Source organism: Schistocerca serialis, chromosome 3, assembly GCF_023864345.2.
Source record: "Schistocerca serialis cubense isolate TAMUIC-IGC-003099 chromosome 3, iqSchSeri2.2, whole genome shotgun sequence".
In the NCBI taxonomy this organism is placed as follows: domain Eukaryota; kingdom Metazoa; phylum Arthropoda; class Insecta; order Orthoptera; family Acrididae; genus Schistocerca; species Schistocerca serialis.
This window is the reverse complement of record NC_064640.1, coordinates 1032711996-1032730357: the sequence shown is the minus strand read 5'-3', so window position 1 is coordinate 1032730357 and position 18362 is coordinate 1032711996. Positions and strand designations below refer to the sequence as shown.

General features: G+C 42.4%; 1 protein-coding gene and 1 pseudogene across 1 annotated transcript in view; both read left to right on the top strand.

The window, feature by feature from the left end:
* LOC126471498 (polypeptide N-acetylgalactosaminyltransferase 16-like) overlaps positions 1-18362 on the top strand; it is a 598884-nt gene that overhangs the window by 134709 nt on the left and 445813 nt on the right. The gene's annotated exons all lie outside the window — the stretch shown is intronic.
* Positions 11915-12032, top strand: LOC126471828 (5S ribosomal RNA; annotated as a pseudogene).

Below are 18362 nucleotides of genomic sequence, written 5' to 3'. Positions count from 1 at the left end.
GTGACATCTCTGAACAGTCAAAGGGACTGTGTCTGTGATACAATATCCACAGTCAACGTCTATCTTGAGGAGTTCTGGGAACCGGGGTGATGCAAAACTTTCTTTGATGTATGTACAAATAAGAAAAGAACCCAAAAGAAACATAAAAAAGGCAGACGAAATAAGAAATCGGGAACAACATCGACAGAAGAAATGAAAAGAAAACATGGTAGGACGATGAAGGAGTACCGCAAAAATAGCTAACAACATAGAAAGGAGAGGAACTGAAGTCATTAAGTGACCCTAGTTGGTCAGTGCAAAGATTTAAAAAAATTATGAATACCTGAATTTATACATGATAAGTAATGTTGCTGTTGTGGTCTTCAGTCCAAAGACTGGTTTGATGCAGCTCTCCATGCTACTCTGTCCTGTGCAAACCTTTTCATCTTAGAGTAACTACTGCAACCTACATCCCTCTGAATGTGCTTACTGTATACATCTCTTGGTCTCCCTCTACGATATTAACCTCCCCCCCCCCCCCCCCCCACGCTTCCCTCCAGTACTAAATTGGTGATTCCTTGATGCCCAGAATGTTTGATTTTTTCTAATACTGTAGAAGATGGTCATCCACATAAACATATTATGTATATGTTCTTTCAAATAAGACTTTTTTTCCTTAGGCACCAGGTGTACAATATGTAAATACATTTTGAAATATTATGAACATTTTACTCACTATTCTATACGTGTTTCACTTAAAATAAAGTTCCTACCAACTGATCCCTTCTTTTAGTACGGTTGTACCACAGATTTCTCTTCTGCCCAATTCTATTCAGTACCTCCTCATTAGTTATGTGATATAACCTCCTAATCTTCAGCATTCTTCTGTAGACCACATTTTAAAAGCTTCTATTCTCTTCTTGTCTAAACTGTTTATCGTCCATGTTTCACTTCCATACACGGCTACACTCCATACAAATACTTTGAGAAAGAACTTCCTGGCAGTTAGACCTATGCCCCATGCTAACAAACTTCTCTTCTTCAGAAACGCTTTCTTGCCATTGCTAGTATACGTTTTATATCTTCCCTACTTCGACCATCATCAGTTATTTTGCTTCCCAAATAGCAAAACTTATTTACTACTTTAAGTGATTCATTTCTAAATCTAATCCCCTCAGCATCGCCTGATTTAATTCGACTCCATTCCATTGTCCCTGTTTTGCTTTTGTTGATGTTCATCTTATATCCTACTTTCAGGACAATGTCCATCCCATTAAACTGTTCTTCCAAGTCCTTTGCTGTCTCTGACAGAATTACAATGTCATCGGCAAACCACAAGGTTTTTATTTTTTCTCCCTGAATTTTAATTCTTACTCCAAATTTATTTTTTTTTTTTTATTTTTTTTTTTTGTTTCCTTCACTGCTTGCTCAGTATACAGATTGATTAACATCGGGAATAGGCTACAGTCCTGTGTCACTGCTTTCTCAACCACTGCTTCCCTTTCGTGTCCCTCGACTCTTATAACTGCCATCTGGTTTTTGTACAAATTGTAAATATCTTTCCGCTCCCTGTATTTTACCCCTGCCACTTTTAGAATTTGAAAGAGAGTATTCCCGTCAACATTGTCAAAAGTTTTCTCTAAGTCTACAAATGCTATAAATGTAGGTTTGCCTTTCCTTAACCTATCTTCCATGAGAAGGCCTAAGGTCAGCATTGCCTCGCATGTTCCTACATTTCTCAGGAATCCAAGCTGATCTTCCCTAAGGTCGGCTTCTACCAGTTTTTCCATTCTTCCGCAAAGAATTTGTGTTAGTATTTTGCAGCCGTGACTTATTAAACTGACAGTTCAGTAATTTTCACACCTGTCAGCAACTGCTTTGTTTAGAAATGGGATTATTACATTCTTCTTGAAGTCTGAGGGTATTTCGCCAGTCTCGTACATTGCTCTTCAGATGGAAAAGTTTTGTCTTGGCTAGCTCTACCAAGGTTGTCAGTAGCTCCAACGGAATGTTGTCTTCTCTTGGGGCCCTGTTTCGACCTAAGTCTTTCAGTTCTTTACCAAATTCTTCACGCAGTATCGTATCTCCCTTCTCATCTTCCTCGACGTGCTCTTCCATTTCCGTACTGCTCGCAAGTACATCTCCCTTGTATAGCCTCTCTATATACTCCTTCCACCTTCCTGCTTTCCCTTCTTTGCTTAGGACTGGTTTTCCATCTGAGCTCTTGATGTTCATACAGGAGGTTCTCTTTTCTCCAAAGATCTCTTTAATTTTCCTGTAGGCAGTATCTCTCTTCTGGTGTCTCCAGGTCTCTTCCATGTTTACAATCTTCTCTCATGATTCTTAAACCAAGTGTTAGCTATGATTAAATTATACTCTTGCTAAATTCTACCAGGTAGCTTCCTCTTTCATTCCTTGCCCCCAGTCTATATTCCTGTACTACTTTTCCTTCTCTTCCCTTCCCTCCTATCGAATTCCAGTCCACCATGACTATTAAATTTTCGTCTCCCTTAACTATCTGAATAATTTCTTTGATCTCATCATACATTTTCTCAGTCTCGTACTCATTTGCAGAGCTAGCTAGCATGTAAAGTTGTACAACTGTAGTAGGTGTGGGCTTCGTGTCTATCTTGGCTATAGTAATGCGTTCACTATGCTTTTCATAGTAGCTTACCCGTATTCCTATTTTTTTACTCATTATTAAACGTACTCCTGCATTACCCCTATTTGATTTTGTATTTACAACCCTGTATTCACCTGACCAGAAGTCCTGCTCCTCCAGCCACCGAGCTTCACTTATTCCACTTTAGTTCCCATGATAAGTAATATATGAAGATAAATTCAAGAAAAAATAATTTCATCAGTGCCTGACTGTTTAACTTACTACACAAAAGTGAGACTATCTACAGACCCAAATATGTCTAATGAAAGGGAGAACAAGGTAAGTAATTGAACATGGACATAAACAGAGTAGCTGAAAGAAAACAGGGTGATTACTCGTGAAATGCAGGTATTTGAGGTACTGAATTACACTGAAGCTTATTTAATGTTGGAGCATATATCTTTCCTATAATTTTATGAATATGACTTCCCTTCAATGGGTCTGTTTCACCACACAATGATGGAGTGTCCCTTTACTTGAGTGACTTCGGTGGAAGTCGATATCGCCGGCCGCGGTGGTCTCGCGGTTAAGGCGCTCAGTCCGGAACTGCGCGACTGCTACGGTCGCAGGTTCGAATCCTGCCTCGGGCATGGATGTGTGTGACGTCCTTAGGTTAGTTAGGTTTAAGTAGTTCTAAGTTCTAGGGGACTGATGACCACAGAAGTTAAGTCCCATAGTGCTCAGAGCCATTTTTTGAAGTCGATATCTCCTCGTCACTGACCGTTTCACATTCTTCTGTCTTTCACTGTCATCTTTCTGTCACTCCACAGACAAAGTTACACTCTTTCTTGATGCCAGTCTAATTAGTTTTTTGCGACTAGCTTCTTTTTTGTCGTTATGTTTGATTTCAAGATATAGTACATAATTTGAGAGAGTTGTACGTTTTCTAATTTGCAAATAATACTACTATCCAAAATTTCACAAACTGGTTAGTGGTTGCATTTATTTTGGTGCATCAGTGTGATCTAGCCACGTGTTTTTATGGGCATAGAATTTAACTCCTAACACGGGCAGGAAAAATGACATTCCGTAAAACCTATTGAGGAAGTTTTTGTCTAAGATCTTAGGTTACCAAGTGATGCAAGGATGTTGCATATATCACTTATAGTTCGTTAGAAATAGCCGGGGACAGGCAAGGTAACTTCCTTATCGCAAGCTTTTCGTACATGCATGCCCCGGAATGAGACGGTGTCACGTCAAAAAGAAAGACGGGTGGCCAGTTTTTGTCTGTTACCATGAAAAAGCTTTACTAAGGACAAGGAGTCCAATGTCCTCTTCTTAACCGTGGGTCAAATTGGTCACCGGCACGTCTTTTCTTGTCACAGATTGTGTGAATTGAGACGTCAGTAATATCGTTGCTTTTCGAAAGGAACTGTCGCGGTGTTGAAGTCGGATGGTTTAGAAGGTCTTCAAAATATTTAAAATAGAAAGACTAATTGCAGAGACCAGTCCCCGCGCTGCAGAAAGAACGTCATGTATCTCTGTGTCGCCAGCATCAGTTATTTCTGTAGTTATTTAGTTACTACAAAAGGACGCTTAGCAAGTGAGTTCTGTATATTGCTTAAGAAACCGACGTTCTTGGTGTAACTCATAAATCAGCGGCCCCTTATCTGTGCTTGCTGCATCACAGTTTATGCCCGCCGGTTCATCTCAAGAGACCCACAAATACTCCTTGATTTCATCACGATGCGGTCAGCATACAGCAAGTAAAAGTCTTCCATCGTTTGTGGCGTGAGACTGATAAGTTCGATCTTGTTTGTTATTATGACAACTTTCCCTCACCTTCTCAGCCTCCTTTCTTCCCTATATCACCTAGAAAATTTCAGCAAGAACAATAAGGTTTCCTACAAATTTGTGTCCTGCGCACTTATCTCACCAGAAGATCCAGTAAAACACATTCTAAAGTTACAACAAAGCAATAACTGGGAATATTTACGTTTTTGGCGAAAACTGGTTGATGATCTTGACTAAAAGCAAATATGACTAAATATTATGTTCATTAGGGAACAAAAACAGAGAAAGAACATACACATTGTGTTTTTGTGAAATCTCGACGTTTGAACTTGTAGTGTGAGTCATTAAGGGCATGCTCCCTATTTCTGTGTGTATTTGTACAACAGATGAGCATGCAGATAGGGACAAATACCACGAAAATAACTATGGCAAGGTAAAGAGAAATGACACGTGGGTCTTATGGAAATTAAAATTCTAGGGAATATCACCTCAATAAAGTTAACCACTGAAACATATTTGAGCATAGTAGGCGGACTTGGATTCCTATTATTTAATCTGCAAACATGACTGCTATTACAGCTCCGAAGCTAAATAATGATGTTTTACGTCTAAGTACTGTATTTATTTACACGTCTTACGTCAAACAGCTCTAGCTGTAAGAAGAAGTCAACCAACAGAACTTAGCATGTGAGTTAAACAAGGTATAACAAGTAATGAAATGTTCATTTTTGATATGAACCGAATTGTTTCTGATATACCTTTAATGTAATTTTTTTGTGATTGGGAAGAACTTCAGTATTTTCTAGTTCCTCTATTTAAAGCATAAATTTTAAATCAGTGTGTAGTAAATCAAAGCAGAAACAAAACATGGTCTTAATTACGATACACATAGGAAGGCAGAACATCCAATGCCAGTTTGTATTACGCGACAAGCTAAACTGAAGGCCCCGATCGCTCCGTTGTTTTTGTAAAGAAGTTAGAAAGATACAGACATAACAAACAACGTACGCTGCGGTAAAGTTACAACTGAAACATTGTCACGCGATAAACGACAGTTAAAAGTTTAGCACTTACGAGCTATACCACTCACCAACTATCATTTAGTGAGTATTTATTTTCCAAGCGATGTCTCTTGATTCCACGTCTAGTCTAAATAAAGTACTGTCCACTTGAATCCCGTAGCTTTATTTTTTGCGAAAAACACCTAGTATGCTCTTTTCGCAGTCTTTTTTCGTCGTTTACATGTGATCATTCTCTCAATCTGTTAGCTTTTCAAGCCGAATACATCACTTAGAGTAATTTTTCCTGGAGTTTCTTTTCTAATCTTGTACTCCATATATGTACAACAGAAGTTATGGAGCGCAGCAAGTAGAAGACTACTCGCTACGAGAAATTTTCGCAGCGTTAGTATCTTCTTTAATTCTTAGTAGTATAGCATAAATGGCTGATTAACAGCACATTTATGCGCAGCATCAATGGAATACTTACTGTGAACTGCTTCATATTTGGGATATATACTGTATCCCACTCCTTGTGTATCATGCCCTTCCTTCGGTATTATGCACACCAATGACTTAACACAAAGCCACCATTGATCAACCACACTTCTGCACTTTCTTCGCTAAGATTGTCGCTCGTTTCTTAATAACCTAGCTAACAGTATTAATAATAACCTTTGACTTTTTGCAGACAATACAGTTATCTACACAATAATGTTCTGTCTGAAAAAGGACCGAGCGAGGTGGGACAGTGGTTAGCACACTATGTATCACCGTCCCCGACGTATTGCTCCTACACGGAACGCTGAGATGATATTTAACTAATTACAGAAAACACAGACACATTTAAGCAGTCATTCGAAAACGGAAAGAAATTATAACGTGTGGAACAATGCAAAGCATACGCTCTCATGCACTTAAAAGGGATATGCTGTGCACGGATGTAGTTGTAGACCTCATCGTCAATAAATTTAATTACGTTAATAACGAATTTCGTGCGCTTCCTTGAAGACATTTTCCGGGGTTATTTTCTCGCTTAGCTTGCAAGGTAGCAGCGTGCTCTACTCTGAAATGGATTGTCACGTAACCCGGTGCAGTCGTAATCGCAGTTTATTTTGTACTGTAATACAAGATTCTTCGTTGACCGTGAAAAGATGAAGACAAGGGAAACAGAAGCAAAATCGCTCTAGATGGAAGAGATCTACAGTCAGTTCCACAAGAAAGTGTACGCCGCTATCTGTGTGAAGTAAAACGCACTATTATAAATTTATGTTCACATGAAAATACATGTTATTACTAATTCCACATTTACCTAATAATTACTCCAGTCGCCGCCATTACAGATTATAACCACCTTATCACTCTCTCCGATAAGTCATCCACGTTTAAAATCTCTAAATATCGTTTGGACTACTTCGCAACGGATGTCTTTGACCTTCTAAGAATTTTAGTAGCAGTTCCATACGAAAGCTTTGGTCGCTTTGGATGGGTTTTAAGGAACACTGCTTCGTGACGCTTCAGATACTTTGCACTAATTTTAAACTGCAACTGACAAAACAAAACATTCAACTCTCACACTGTTTATCTATAAACTGCGCAAAAGCACATCGATTACAGATTCGAGGCCACTATCAGAGACGTCGCTGCGGACGTTACATTTAAAATTATGGCGTACACTTTCTTGTGGAACTGACTATATAACTTTTTCAGTTTCCAATATCCGCAGAGCTTTGGATCCAACTTCCCCGGAAGGAAACCAGACCATCTGTGGGAGAGTAAAAGAGTTTGTTTGCAACTGGCGTTCCCTTGGATGTGGCTGCAGATAGCGCCAGATTCTGAGTAGTGTGGCTGCCGGCGTCGTCTCGATTGATTGCCAGCAGTTGACGTTGCGATAATGGCCCGCCTCGTGGGATAAGAACATGGCATAACACAAGAGCCGCGGCGCTGGTTATTCGCCATTCGCCATTCTCCTCGGACCCATAACACGCTCGTGCGGCAGTCTCTACCCCTTTTACCCGAGCGACTATCCGGTCAAAATCGAGTAGTCGTTCTAGGTGCATGTCACACATTTACGTGTAAATCAGCGGCCAAGCAAGTCGATAGTGGGTCAGTGGCGTCAGTCATCCATTAACACTGCCGAGTGTGGAGTTATGAACCCTTGACTATGAGGCAGACTGCCCGTGAGACTGTGGTGTCATCTGCTAACATCGGAAGTTAACCTATTCCTGCCGAGCTCCTCCTGTTATACTAATGGATTTCTGCTTTTCTGTCTTCTAACATTTAGTCGTAGTTTTAGTACTTTTCATGAGAAATTACGAAGGTCACACGTCGAAAAGCAAAACGTTATTTACATTTCAAAAGGCACAGGTTGAAAATACCGCTTCAGTTGTAAGGTTCATTTTATTTTTCAATAGTTAAAACACGACCGATTTCGGGCTCTTACATGCCCATTATCACGTCTGTGTATTTTTTTTATCTTATGAATGCGGCGCATTTTTGTGCGTCAATATTTGTGTCCTCACTAAGTTAAAATTTTCCTGTCTTTCATGATGTAAAATTGGTCGTGGGTCTAATCTTATGTAAGGCTCGTTAAGTCGTCGGCTTTTAGTTAGCAGGTTTTAAATTGATCCTACTTTTAATGTGTCCCTTTAGTGCAATTCCTACTAGCTATTCATTGGTATAGTAATTTTTGACAGTGTGGACTGTAAGGTATTGCTACCTTCCATTTTGTTCAGTAGGGAGATGCTTCTTAATAGTAATCTCACATGTGTATGTTCTTTTAACTCATGACTGTGGCCCGCTGTTTCACGTCACCATATACACTGAAACGCCAAAGGAGCTGGTATAGGCATGCGTTTTCAAATACAGAGATATGTAAACAGGCAGAATACGGCGCTGCGGTCGGCAACGCATATATAAGACAAGTGTCTGGCACAGTTGTTAGATCTGTTACTGGTGCTCCAGTGGTAGGTTCTCAAGCTTTATGTGAGTTTGAACGTGGTGTCATAGTCGGCGCACGAGCGATGAGACATAGCATCTCCGAGATAGCGATGAAGTGGGGATTTTCCCGTACAACCATTTCACAAGTAAGTGTACCGTGAATATCAGGAATCCGATAAAACATTAAATCTCCGACATCGCTGCGGCCGGAAAAAGATCCTGCAAGAACGGAACCAACGACTACTGAAAATAATTGTTCATCGTGACGGAAGTGCAACCCTCCCGCAAATTGCTGCAGATTTCAATGCTGGGCCATCAACAATTCTCAGCGTGCGAACCATTCAACGAAACACATCGATATGGGCCTTCGGAACCGAAGACTCACTTGTATATCCCTGATCACTGCACGACACAAAGCTTTGCTCCTCGCCTGGGCCTGTCAACACCGACATTGAACTGTTGATGACTGGAGACATGCTGACTGGTCAGACGAGTCTCTTTTCAAATTGTATGGAGCGGATGGACGTGCAGGGGTGTGGAGACGACCTCATGAATCCATGGACCCTTCATGTCAGCAAGGGACTGTTTAAGCTCGTGGCGGATCCGTAATGGTCCGAGGCGTGTGCAGTTGGAGTGATATGTGACCCCTGATACGTCTAGATACGACTCTGACGGGTAACACGTACATAAGCATCGTGTCTGATTACCTGTAACGATTCATGTCCATTGTACATTCCAGCAGGACAATGTGACACCCCACACGTCCTGAATTGCTACAGAGTGGCCCCAGGAACACTCTTCTGAGTTTAAACATTTATGTTGGCCACTAAACTTCCCGGATATGAACATTATTGAGCGTATCTGGGATGCCTTGCAACGTGCTGTTCAGAAGAGACCTCCACTCCCTCGTACTCTTACGGATTTATGGACAGTCCTGCAGGATTCCATCCAGCACAACTCCATACATAAGTCGAGTAGACGCCACATCGTGTTGTGGCCCTTCTGCGTGCTCGTGGAGGCCCTACACGATATTAGGCAGTGTACCAGATTTTTGGCTCTTCAGTGTAGATCCCCACTAAATTAAAAACTTGCATGCCACTGATGGAAAGGGAAAATTTTCATTCTGTTTTACCGTTCAAATATAAATTTTATGTCGCCTGCTTCCAGTTAGTTTTACTACAGCTCTGTTCTACCCACGTTCAATATGTTCCTTTACCGCTCTTAACGTACTTTTAACGCTTTTCATATAACTTTCGCCGGCCGCGGTGGCCGTGCGGTTCTAGGTGCTGCAGTCCGGAACCGCAGAACTGCTACGGTCGCAGGTTCGAATCCTGCCTCGGGCATGGATGTGTGTGATGTCCTTAAGTTGGTTAGGTTTAAGTAGTTCTAAGTTCTAGGGGACTGATGACCTAAGATGTTAAGTCCCATAGTGCTCAGAGCCATTTGAACCATATAACTTTCAACGTATTTTTTTTCATTTTGAATGTAAATCACCAATTCAAATTGTGAACGACCAGGCTAGTTGTCCACGCGTTGTTCTGCTAGTCAACAGCTGGCAGTACTTTTGCCACTTCGGTTTACCAGTTTACTTCTCCCTTCGTGTACGCTACTCCGAGGTCTGTCCTCGCCAGTTGTAAACCGCGTCCTGTACTCGGGGTCGCAGCACGGAGTTTAAGTGTCCTGGTGTTCATTGCATATTTCTTTACCCAGGCGGTCGTCCGTAGTATCGTCTGGTGTCACTTTGCCATTGACTTGTGCTTTACCGCACCTAGCCCGACCGCTGTTTTCTAGAATGTTATGTGGAACTTCTTTTTTGCTTTTCTATATATACTACTGCGTGTAAAAACTATTATTAGATCCGGTCTCTTGTTTACTTTCAGTAAAAAAACCCGATGATGTGCATGTAAGAGCACGAAACCGGTCGTGTTTTAACTAGTTAGAAATAAAAATAACTACAACTGAAGCGGTATTTTTAACCTCTGCTGTAATACCCAGTTACGGATGCTGCTCCGGCGGGATTGTATGCTTTTTAAAACGACTGGACAAAGAAAAAGCCTATAGTATGCGTAGAAAAGAACGTAAATGGATAAACATTTTTAATGAAAATTCTTTGAACAGTGAAAAAGTGAGATCTACTGGACGAGAAAAATAAATTTCGACGTGTAATTGGGACTTGGTAGGAAAACAATATGCAAAGGATAAGGTAAGAAGGCGCTGTTTATTGTCTTCTAAATACTGTTGATGACACATTTCCTGTTCTTCCAGTTCTCAGTAATGTGGAAAGTTGTCAAGAACATTCACTCTGAAGTTTGCGTTGGTCATTAATAATCTATCTCATCATTGCTTCTTCCTACATTCTGTTACTATATTAATTTTTTTCGTGAAAACGACGCTGTCACATAACCCTACTTTCACAGTTCAGGTGCAAAACTTCACAGCAGACACCTCTCTCTGTGGTGTCACCGCCAGACACCACACTTGCTAGGTGGTAGCCTTTAAATCGGCCGCGGTCCATTAGTATACGACGGACCCGCGTGTCTCCACTGTCAGTAATTGCAGACCGAGCGCCGCCACACGGCAGGTCTAGAGAGACTTCCTAGCACTCGCCCCCAGTTGTACAGCCGACTTTGCTAGCGATGCTACACTGACAATTACGCTCTCATTTGCCACCGAGCGAGGTGGCGCAGTGGTTAGCACACTGGACTCGCATTCGGGAGGACGACGGTTCAATCCCGTCTCCAGCAATCCTGATTTAGGTTTTCCGTTATTTCCCTAAATCGTTTCAGGCAAATGCCGGGATGGTTCCTTTGAAAGGGCACGGCCGATTTCCTTCCCAATCCTTCCTTAACCCGAGCTTGCGCTCCTTCTCTAATGACCTCGTTGTCGACGGGACGTTAAACACTAACCACCACCACCACCGCTCTCATTTGCCGAGACGATAGTTAGCATAGCCTTCAGCTACATCATTTGCTACGACCTAGCAAGGCGCCGTTACCAGTTAATATTGAAATTATAAAACATGTACCATCAAGAGCGATGTTCTCCAATTATGGATTAAAGTTAAGTATTGCATCAACTACGTACTTTATTTGCTACTATTAATTCCCTTAACTGTTCCAGACCTCGCGCCAGCCTGCGTGAGCTTAAGCGCGTGCCTTTCGGCTTCACCTCATAGTGACTTGGCTGTCTTGCCAAGTCACAACACTCTCAACACACGAAAACGACCTCTCGTCACAAGCGAGTGCTGCACAGGAATAATCCTCCAGGGACGCAACAGTAGACACACTTTCCACGAATGATCGATTGAGACAAAGTCGCTCCCGTAAAATGGGCTTACAGTGCCTGCATACGTTTAGTATTTACTGACAACCCTAGATTGTCGAACTCTCAATATACTGAAACGGCCCTCACCGCATCTATAATACTATTTGTATTGTCTGTTAACAACGCAATTTTACACGGTTAAGATGTCGAACAATCAAAAGAAAGCTTGTGACGCAATTACAGTAGCTATAGCTGGCAAGAAACAACAGAAAACGGCGAAAAAGAGGAAATGGGTCCGAGAATGGCTCTAAAAAGGAATAACTTGTCGCATATTAACGGCAGGGGCCTTGCCGCAGTGGATACACCGGTTCCCGTCAGATCACCGAAGTTAAGCGCTGTCGGGCGTGGCCGGCACTTGGATGGGTGACCATGCGGGCCGCCATGTGCTGTTGCCATTTTTCGGGGTGCACTCAGCCTCGTGATTCCAACTGAGGAGCTCCTCGACCGAATAGTAGCGGCTCCGGTCAAAGAAAACCATCATAACGACCGGGAGAGCGGTGTGCTGACCACACGCCCCTCCTATCCGCATCCTCAACTGAGGATGACACGGCGGTCGGATGGTCCCGATGGGCCACTTGTGGCCTGATGAGGGAGTGCTTTTGTCGCATATTAATATACTGACTGACATGAACACTTAAGTTTTCATAAATTACGTTCGGATGGGTCCTGCATCATACGACAAATTATTGTCTACTCGACGTAAAATAGAGCAGCAAAATACGTTAATGAGAGAGCATTTCTTGTGGATGCTGTTCAGCAACCTCATGCATTTCATATAGTTAATGAGAGAGAGAGTCGAGTCGACGGGAGAAGAGGAATAGCTTTGAGGTTGCTGACGACAGGCAGGTTATTGGAATGCTTGAAGTTTACAGCTGTAATATTAGCAAAACTGATATGGAAACCTCAGAAACAATTATATATTCCTTGCATTGATATATACAGGTAATTAACGTAAACTTTTTTTACGTTCTGTGATACAAGTAGTTTGGTGAGCCTGACATTCATTTTACAGACATCTTACTATTTATTGCATATGCGTATATGACTTCCTTTTCTAATCCTACACTGCGGAGTAAATTAATAAGCTAATACTCTATTTTCAAATTAATAAAAAAATGCCATAATGGTCCCTTCATCGACCATGTGAAGTGGTAAATACGACCACTATCCATGCGTAGGCCTATTAATACTGTTGTGTGTCAGAAGATTACTAGAAAAACTGAATCTGAGGTATGTACATAGAAAGACGAACTGAAAACATAAACCGTACGCTAACTCCGTGCGGCTGATTTATGAAGCTCTGTCAACATATGAATGGTGAATTTTATCAAATCGTCAAGACTCGACCTCCTTGTAGTATAATAGTATATCTGTAACTATTTCACACCTGACAACTAATTTAAGAATGTTTACATCAACATGTATGTATGAACGTGATGAATTGATACTTTGATATACACTGGAGTGCAAAACTTAAGGAGGAAACTAACTTTCGCATTATGCGTTACTGCCAAGTAACACAGCCCGATGAATGTTCAAATGTGTGTGAAATCTTATGGGACTTAACTGCTAAGGTCATCAGTCCCTAAGCTTACACACTACTTAACCTAAATTATCCTAAGGACAAACACACACACCCATGCCCGAGGCAGGACTCGAACCTCCGCCTGAACCAGCCGCACAGTCCATGACTGCAGCGCCTTAGACCGCTAGGCTAACAGCCCGATGAATCTTGAACTATGCACAGAAAGAACTGCTACACTATAGTAAGAAGGTAACTGAAAGAAATTTCCATGCAGACGAACAGAAATGATATTTTTATTCGAAGACAGTAATTACACTGAAGTCTCCGCGATTTACACTGAGGTGACAAAAGTCATGAGATACCTCCTAACATCGTGTCGGACCTCCTTTTGCCCTTCGTAGTGCAGCAACTCGACATGGCATGCACTCCACAAGTCGGTGGAAGTACCATGCAGAAATATTAAACCGTGCTTCCTCTACAGCTGTCTATAATTGAGAAAGTGTTGTCGGTGGAGGATGTTGTGCACCAACTGACCCCCCTCCCCCCCCCCCCCCCCCCCGATTACGTCCGATAAATGTTAGATGGGATTCATGTCAGCCGATCTGGGTGACCAAATCATTCTTTCGAATTGTCCAGAATGTTCTTCAAACCAATCGCGAACAGTTGTGGTTCGGTGAGATGAAATCGTTGTTAGGGACCATGAAGTCCATGAATGGCTGCAAATGGTCTCCAAGTGGGCGAACATAACCATTTCCAGTCAATGATCCGATCAGTTGGACCAGAGGACCCAGTCCATTCCATGTAAAAACAGCCAAACCATTATGTCGCCACCACCAGCTTGCACAGTGCCCCCTTGTTGACAACTTGGGTCCACGGCATCGTAGGGTCTGCGCCACACTCTAACGCTAACGTCAGTTCTTACCACCTGCAATCCAGATTCATCTGACTAGGCCACAGTTTTCCAGCCCAATAGGGTCCAGCCGATATGTTCACGACCCAGGAGAGGCGCTGCAGGCGATGTCGTGCTGTTAGCAAATGCACTCACGTCGGTCGTCTGCTGCCATAGCTCATTTACGCCAAATTTCGCCGCACTGTCCTAAGGGATACGTTCGTCTTACGTCCCACATTGATTTCTGCGGTTACTTCACGCAGTGTTGCTTGGTGTTAGTACTGACAGCTATACGCAAACGCCGCTGCTCTCTGTCGTTAAATGAAAGCCGTCGGCCACTGCGTTGTCTGTGGTGAGAGGTCATACCTGAAATTTGGTGTTTTCGACACACTCTTGACACTGTGGATCTCGGAATATGAAATTTTCTTACTGTTCTCGGAATGGAATTTCCCATGCATCTAGCTCCAATTGCCAGTCCGCGTTCAAAATCTGTTACATCCCGTCGTGTGGCCGTAATCACGTCGGAAACGTTCCCACATGAAGCACCTGAGTGCAAATGACAGTTCCGCCCTTTTATACCTCGCGTACGCTATAATACCGCCATCTGGATATGTGCTTTTGACTCTCCAGTCACTTTTGGCGCCTCAGTGTATGACGGTCCGTGACATTACAAAAGGCAGGACAGAGTTCTTAATAGGGTGTGTGATGTGATCACCGCAGGCGATATTGCATGCTCTGCAAGCGCTCCCATGCTGACCACGAGGTTGGTGAGGAGTTTTTGTGGTAGGGCGTTCCATTCCTCCACCAGCGAGATTCCCGACTGCTGGGTGGTCATAGGTGCATGTGGACGTGCTGCAATACATCTGCCCAACGCATCGATGGGATTTAAGTCGGAGTAACTGGCAGGCCAGTCTATCCGCCGAATATTCTCTCGTTTCAAGAGCTGCATCACCTGCGCTGTTCGATGCGGTCGCCCGGCCGAATTAGACCGGTTGTATATGCCAGAGCTGGCAGAAATTTCGCACCCAGTTTACTTCCAAATCCCCTACAAATTTAATCACGTATTCTTCCTACTCTACTCTAGTCCGTAAAATTTCGATATTGTTTATCCTTTCCAGTACTGCAATTTTAATGGCCAGCAGTGTAATATAGTCTTACAAGGGAACCTCCCCATCGCACCCCCCTCAGATTTAGTTATAAGTTGGTACAGTGGATAGGCCTTGAAAAACGGGACACAGATCATTCGAGAAAACAGGAAGAAGTTGTGTCGAACTATGAAAAAAATAAGCAAAATATACAAACTGAGTAGTCCATGCGCAAGATAGGCAACATCAAGGACAGTCTGAGCCCAGGAGCGCCGTGGTCCCGTGGTTGGGATGAGCAGCTATGGAACGAGAGGTCCTTGGTTCAAGTCTTCCTTCGAGTGAAAAGTTTACTTTCTTTATTTTCGCAAAGTTATGATCTGTCCGTTCGTTCATTGACGTCTCTGTTCACTGTAATAAGTTTAATGTCTGTGTTTTGCGACCGCACCGCAAAACTGTGCGATTAGTAGACGAAAGGACGTGCCTCTCCAATGGAAACCAAAAACATTTGACCGCAAGGTCATAGGTCAACCGATTCCTCCACAGGAAAACACGTCTGATATATTCTATGCGACACTGGTGATGGCATGTGCGTCATATGACAGGAATATGTTGTCGACCCACCTAAATTGTACTCTTGGCTAATGGGTAAAAAGACCTTGCCCGATTTAGGTTTTCTTGTTGATGTGATAATCACTCCCAAAAAGTGATGAAAACATAACGGACGGACAGATAATAATTGTCTGAAAATAAAAAAACAAACTTTTCACTCGAGGGAATACTTGAACCAAGGACCTCTCAGTTCGCAGCTGCTCATGCTTTTTTTTTTTTTTAAAATCTCATTTTGTCAGTTTTTGTTCATTGCATCTGCTCGGGGCGGACGTCGTAAGACATCCGTTTAAGTTCGTTGTCGACCGATTAACTCAGTTATTTTTATTACAGAGGGCAGCTAACCCTCTGACCGAACACGCTGAGCTACCGTGCCGGCTATATGCTAACCACGGGACCACGGCGCTCCTGAGCTCAGACCATCCTTGGTGTTACATATCTTGCACATGCACTACTCGGTTTGTATATTTTGTTTATTTTTTGATAGTTCCACACAACTTCTTCCTGTTTTCTCGATTGATCTGTTTTCAGTTTTTCAGGGCCTATCCACTGTGTCAACTTATAACTAAATCTGAGTGGGGTGCGGTGGGGAGGTTCCATTGTTAGCACTACTTTTCTTCTAATTAGTATTTGTTTTGTTTGGGATGCGCGTTTGGGCACTTACGCTGACAACATAAAAGTGGAATACTTTATTGTCTTATTACACTCCTTTTCTATCCACATTAATATCATGAAAATACACAAACTTCACTGTCATACATCTTTAACTACGCTGGATATTAAATCATTAAAGAAAGAAATTTATATAGAAAAAAACTTTTCAAGACTGTATACTCTTTGGGTCTTGTTTTCTCGGTTGTTGCGTTAACTCTTTCGGGACCCACGTCGTACTTGTTTTTCTATACTAGAGCTTGTTACCGATAACATGATGAACTGCGTCATCACTTACTTCAACCGTTTTTGCTACATGTTCAGCCGTAATAAGTCGATCTTCAAGAATAATGCCGTCAGCTCGGGTTTCAAGCGATGAAGCTGATACTTCAACTGGACAGCCAGGACGTTGTTAGTAACTCGGGTTCGACCATTTTTGAGCTGCTCAGCTCACTTATAAAAATTTCTGTAGTGTATACAACTTTTACCATACTGTAAAGTAAAGTTTTTAGCTAGTTTTCACCTTCAGAAAGGAACGTTGTTGAACTAATGTGGGAACTTCAAACGGACATGTTGTTGTTAAATGCAATATTGAGGTTATAAACAAAATACTTTTCATCCTTCAGCTGTTGACAGCTCAGCCGGCCGATGTGGCCGAGCGGTTCTAGGCGTTACAGTCTGGAACCGCGCGACCGGTCGCAGGTTCGAATCCTGCCTCGGGCACGGATGTGTGTGATGCCCTTAGGTTAGTTAGGTTTAAGTAGTTCTAAGTTCTAGAGGACTGATGACCTCAGAAGTTAAGTCCCATAGTGCTCAGAGCCATTTGAATTTTGTTGTCAGCTCATCCCAATGATCCCAATGTACAGCGATGAAAGAACAAAACTCCTCCTAAAACCTCTTTCATTTCTACAACAATTTTTCTCTTTAATCGTCGAATGCCCTCGTAATTTTTCTAATCGTTTCGTATTTGATTGGTCGTGCTGTCGCCTCCGAATCGTATAGCGACGGATCAGAGCGCATCGCTTCAACTTCTTCAGGTTGTAACTTTATTATGTTATCTGTCAGAGAAGTAGAGTCTCCACATCTAGAGAACCTGTTTCTACTGCAGTTCCTTGTCTTGGTAAAGACTTCACTATTTATTACATCAAGTCTCAAGAACTATCGCAATTCGAGTCAGAAGAGCGGCAGTTCTATGAAGTTGGTGCAGAAGTTCGTAGCGTTTTTATTTCACATGTTGGTATTACGGTTGCTATGGGTTTATTTATCGATTGTCATTTTTATTTGTAGTTCATATTGGTATTTGAATTTACATTTTGTGATTTAGATATAGTGAGTGGAACTGTGGACGCTAGAAAATGGAGTGTCAAGTGGCAGAAATTCTTCTGTTTGATTACAGTAGAGAGCTGAAAGCAGCGGAAGCAGCCAGAAACATTTGCGCCGTGCATGAGGATAATGCCATTCGCCAAAGCACAGAAAGAGAGGAGAATCGTTTTTGACAGTGACTCTCCATGTTCAGGAAGACGTCCGGGGTATGATGAGCATCGTTTAAACGCATTAATCCACAATGATCCACGTCAGTATGCTCGAGAACTGGCAGATGTGATGAACTGTGATCATTCCACCGTCGTGCGATATTTTCATGCAGTGGGGAAGGTTCACAAATCGGGTGTATGGGTACCGCATGCTCTAAGACAAAATCACAAAGATCAGCGGGTGGCCGCATGTGCGTCTGTGCTTGCTCGTCACCAAATGGCTCGTGAAAAACACCGACCATTTCTGTCCTATATTGTTACTGGTGACAACAAATGGGGTCTTTATGCTAACGTAAGGAAAAGAAAGGAATGGCTGAGCCCAAACAAAGCAGCAACTCCTCATAGGATACCCGCGTGCATTCAAAAAAGATTACGTTTTGCATCGGGTGGAACAGCACAGTGTGGTTAACTACGAATTGCTTCCAGGTGGTGTAATT